Source organism: Marmota flaviventris, chromosome 11 (assembly GCF_047511675.1).
Source record: "Marmota flaviventris isolate mMarFla1 chromosome 11, mMarFla1.hap1, whole genome shotgun sequence".
Lineage (NCBI taxonomy): Eukaryota > Metazoa > Chordata > Mammalia > Rodentia > Sciuridae > Marmota > Marmota flaviventris.
Window position 1 is genome coordinate 42,766,642 of NC_092508.1, and position 5,585 is coordinate 42,772,226.

Here is a 5,585-nt window from a genome sequence, read left to right on the forward strand (position 1 = left end):
ATTTACCAGTTCTACTGCTCCAGGCTGCTTGTCTCTCTAGTGCAAAACAGTTGTAGTTCAGGGGACTGCGCAGCCTCCCAGCCAGTTTCAGCAGAACCCACATGGGCAAGTCCAGTGAGTCCTGAAAACCCACCAGCTTTAGAAGTACCCAGCTGGTATCTTCCCATGGACAGCTGCAGGTCCCAACTTGGGTGGCATCCCCCCCACCTGTGCCACCTCAGTGGACTTCAGTCACCAGTGAATCACTACACACTCACTTCTGGAGATCTGGATCTCACCCCTGGGGGATAGGGAAAGACTCTAGATTTATTCCTTCCTGGGTGTTCTGATTAGATAGCAGGTGGTCTTCCATCTCCCACTCCTCTGTTCTTTACAGTTTACCCCTTGGTAGTTAATGCCCTATAACTAATTAATACTTCTTTATTTTCAACTCTCCCTATTCCATGTACTATGGAGTTTCTGTCTCCTGACTAAAATCCAACTGATACAGAAGGTTTTGACTGAGCTATAAATAGGATTCCATTTTCTCTCCTTTCTTAGCCTATCAGTTACTTTTTTTTTTTTTTTGTAACTTTTTTTCAATGGTTGATCTAGAGTTTGCAAGATACAAATACAGAACTAATCCAGGTCCATTATTAAATAGCACTGTTCAAGGGTAGTGTGCAAGTACCTTTTAACAACAAAATTATCCTAACCCCTCCCTCCTGTTGCTTATATCATTATTGTCATTAATTTCATTTACCCACATATTACAAACACAATCAAACACAGGATTGCTGCTATTATTCAAACAAACTTATCTGTTAGAATAATTGAGTATAAGATAAATTAAAACTTTTTATTTTACCTTCAACTTTTCCTTCCTCAATGTTTTTCTTGAAGATCTGAGTTTCTGGCCTATATCATTTTTCTTCTCTCTAAAGAAACAATTTTTTAAAAAAAAATTCCAACATATTGAATCCACTGGCACTTTACTAATATTACCACTGAGCCATGTTCCCAGTCCTTTTCATTTTTTATTTTGAGATAGGATCTTACCAAGTTACCCAGTTTGACCTGGCTCCTGCCTCCCAAATTGCTGGGATTACAAGCATGTGTCACCATGCCTGGATCCTAAAGAACTTTAAATATTTCTTGCAAGACAGGTCTACCAGCAACAAATTCCCTGAATTTTTATTTGTCTGAGACAGTCTTATTTCTTCTTCACTTTTGAAGGATATTTTTATAGGGTACAATTCTAAGTTGGTGGATTTTTATGAGCAAACTTTCTTCTTGCTTGCAAGGTTGCTGAGAAATTAAATGTAACTCTTAAACGTTGTTAGGTTGTTGTGTTTTTGGTTTTGGTTTTTTTTCCTAACCTCTATAGGTTAGATTGTTTTTCCCCCCCTCTGGATTCCTTCAGGATTTTTTTCTTTATGGCTGACTTTTTGTATTTTGCATATGATATGCTGAGGTGGTAACCTTTTTGGCATTTGTTCTGTTTTGTGTTCTCAGCACTTCCTGGATTTGTTTCAGTATCTGACACTAAGTTAAGGAAATTTCCAATCATTGTTATTTCAAGTATTTCTTCTGTTCCTCTCCTTCTTCTTCTTATAAACTCATAATGCCTATTTACACCTTTTGTGTGCCACAGATGTATTGTTTGTTCTTGAATATTCTGTTTGTTTGTTTGTTTGTTTTTCTTAGCAGTTCCCCCCCCCCCCTTATATTTTCCAGTTTTAGTTGTTTCTACTAAGATATTCTCAAATTCAGGGATCCTTTCCTCAGCCATGTCCAGTCATATTCTTCTTTTCTGTTACTTTCATCTTTAGCATTTCTTTTTGGTTCTTAGAATTTCCATCTCTCTGCTTACATTTCCATTCATTCCTAGGTAACCCTCCTATGTAGTTTAAGTCATCTGTATTTATAATATCTAATACAGTGTAAATGTTACATTAATATTGTTATACTTTATTGTTTAGGGATAATGATATATAAAACCCTGTAAATGCTCAATGCAGACACAATATTTTTTCCCCTGGTTGGCTGAATCCATGAATGCAGAAACACTGAATGTTGAACCTGCAATATGGAGAGCCAACTGTACTTTGTGATTTTTCAGGGGTCCTGAATTATCAAGTAGATCTATTTATTATGAAGTCTCTCATCAACTTTTCAAAAATGATTTTAGAAGGTATTGGTAATCATTCCTAGATTCATTATTTTATTAGAAGTAAAAACATAATGATATTAGGATGCTCTCATTACTTTTTTGTTAACTGGAATTCCTCACAAAGAAGGAATTTTCCATATCTACGATTAGTTTACCCCCAAAGCATAGTTTTTATAGGAGAGGCAGCATAAATGCTCCATTATTCTTTGTATTTACCTATTTTCAGAATAATGAGTTTCTTAACATCCTACAAAGTTTGTATATGTGCGTATGTTTGGGTATGATTTATTAGTTCATGAATTTGAGCACAAGTTTCAATTTATTGCAATTATTATCTTGTTAGACAACATTGTCTACCTTTGGCAAGAAAGAATCTCTTCAAATTGGCTCCTGAGTATTTTTGAAATGACCCCAGTACTCTTGAATAGTTTCCCTTCTTTCAGGTCCAACAACATGTTTCCAACTCATTTTGTACAGTTCTTGCCATTTCTCCAAGGAATCCTTATTCCTTTTATTGGAAAATGGCATTTAGAAACTATAATCTGGGTCCTAGGGGCTCATTACTCTCTTCACAGAACAGGTCTAGAAAATGTGTTTTGTTTTGTTTTAGGAATAAAATACGGATTTATTGGTGAGTGTGATCAAGAAGGGGACAACACAGAGGAAGCTCTCATGAGTGATTTGGCCCCACAACCATCAGGAATGAGCTTCTTCCACAGACACCAGGACTTGAAATTTATCAGCATTAAATTTGGTAAAGTCCCATTTCTTTGAGATGTGGATCTTCTGGCAGTCAGGGAACTTGAACTTGGCCAGCCCATAGAACCTCAATCACCTGTTCCTTGTTCCACAGCTTGGTGTGGATGAACATGATGATCTGGCCAATATCAATCCTGGCCACTGTGCATTGGAGTTTCCCAAAGGCAGCCCATCATACCCTGTCTGGAGCCTGTTTGCCCCAGCATAGGACAGCATCTTACTGATGATGATGACATGGAAAGGGTGGAACCACACTTGAAGATGAAAGCCATCTTTGCAACAATGTTTTTTCCATAAACTTGTTGGCACAAATATGGGCAGCTTCCAAAGCTTCAGAGGACAGATGCTCATATTCATCAGACACCCACCATGTGACCACATAGTGGAAACTTATGTACTTTTGCCTTCTTCTGCCCAAGGTCAAAGATGTGGATCTTGGCATCAGGGACACCTCAGCAGAAATAGACTTTTCTTAGGGCTTGTTCTTACAATACTGGTAACACCAGGTGGGGTGGTGGCCCATGAAAACACCAGGATCTTTGGTGGCACATTGAATGTCAAAGAGCAAAAATGTGCTTTGTAAAAGAAAATATGTTATAATAATATTTCCCAAGCTTATAATTCTACTTGATTAACTTCATTTAGCATTTTGAATTTGTATCTTTTCTTGATTTCTAATATATTAACAAAAATGTGTTGTATTTAACACAAAAAAGATATATATAATAGATTCATAATAATAATTATTAACAAACATTACTATTTCTTCTTATTTTTACCCAAAATTTTCCCCAATAAGGATGCACAGACAAATGGCTATGTTTTTAAAATACTTGAAATACTTCTCTGTATGGTTAAGACACCAACATAACTAGTTTCATTCATTTTCTCATTTTATTTTGCTTTTACTTTGGGTATATATGACTGTTTTTTATCTTATGTGTTATGGTTTGGATATGAGATGTCCTTCCAGAATTCCTGTATTAATGCAGGAATTTTCAGAAAGGATTGGATTAAGAGAGCTGTAACTAATCAATCCATCCTAGTATGAGTAAGCTAACTGGGTGGTGACTATAGGCAGGGGGCTAGAAAAGGTGGATAACTGGGAACATGCCCTGGAAGGGTTCATCTTCCTTGTGGCCCATTTCCTCCTTTATCTCTTTCTGATTCCTGGAAATATTATTTATGATGTATTTTCTTTTACTGCCATGAATGGAGCAGTGCCCCTCCGCCATGATCTGTCTTCCCTTGGGCCCAAAGCAATAAACTTGGCTGACCATGGACTAAACCTCTGACAGTATTTTGGTCCTGGTGATGAAAAGTTGACTGACTGTGTGTGTACAAAATATTTGCATAGTTCTAAAGTCATATCTAGCTTCTGTGTCCCTTCCTTTTTCCCATAAGAAATCAGTATTATTTTCTGGTTAATTCTTTCATTTTTAAATTAAAAGCAAAATGCATATTAAAATTCTCCCATTATTAAATAAAAAGCAGCATAATGTGCAATTCTGCACCTATTTTTTTCAATTAACAATATATTCTAAAGAGTGTTTCATTAAAGTATGAAGAGAAAATTGCTATCTCTCCCTCTGGAGATGGACTGCATCCTCCTTCGAATGTGTATTACTTACTTTATCCTCCAAAAAATGTCTCTTCCCTAAGATAGATAACATTTTTCCTTGAGATGTGTATTTGCTTTCCCAAATAAATCTGTGTCTGTAAAAAACAAACAAACAAAAGACCATGAAGAGATACTTACTACCCGTGTTGCACCTGTTTAGTGTTCTACTGGGGGAATGTGCTGTGGTTTATTCAACCATTGTTGAATTGCTAGACATCTGAACTGTTTCCCATCTTTAGCTATTAAAGGCAGTGCTTCAATGAACATGCCTTGTCCTATTTTTACCATTGTATCTTTAGTATTTTGACAGTTAGCTTTTACTATGTATAGCACACTACCTCAAACCTTAGTGACATAAAGTGGTAGTTATTAGCTCAAGATTCTGTAGGTCAGCAGTTTTGGCAGGACTCGGTTTTGTCCTTCTGTTATTCTCCTCATGTGACTGAAGTCAGCTGGCAATTCAGCTGGATCTGGATAGCCCAAGATAGGCTCACTCACATGTCTGGTGTTTGGCAGGCTGTCAATCAAGGATTCTCAAGTGCCTCTCATCCTTCAGTAGGTTAGCTAGTACCCCTTGTGTCCTCATGGCAATCTCAGGTTCAAGCACATGGAGAGGAAGCCCTGAAGCACAAGCACTTTTCAATCTTTTGTGAACATCAAGTTTGCTATTGTCCTTTTGATCAAAGAAGGTCACATGGACAAGTCCAGTATTAGTAGGGAAGAGGAAGGCTATCCACAGAGAGGCAGACAGGAAGAGGTTTTCTCTCCACCACTTGTAAAGTGCCTGAAACAGAAAGACTTGTCCAAAGGCAGGATTGTTAGATCACAGGGCAAATTCAATATAAAATCAGCCCACATAGGTGTTAGTTTTTCATTCACTCCATCTACAAGTGAAGTGCTTATATCCTCATATTTTCACTGAGAGTATGCTTTCAAACTATTGGGTTTTTCCAACCTAAACTCAACTATAAGTTTCTTCATTTTGATACCTAGAGTGTTTTTTCAAACTTTCATATTTTTTTCAATAAAAAAAAAAATGGGGGGCTGGGGTTG

General features: G+C 37.0%; 1 pseudogene; it reads right to left on the reverse strand.

The window, feature by feature from the left end:
- Positions 1-2,793: 2,793 nt before the first annotated feature.
- On the reverse strand, positions 2,794-3,434 carry LOC114083733 (large ribosomal subunit protein uL16-like; annotated as a pseudogene).
- Positions 3,435-5,585: the final 2,151 nt, after the last annotated feature.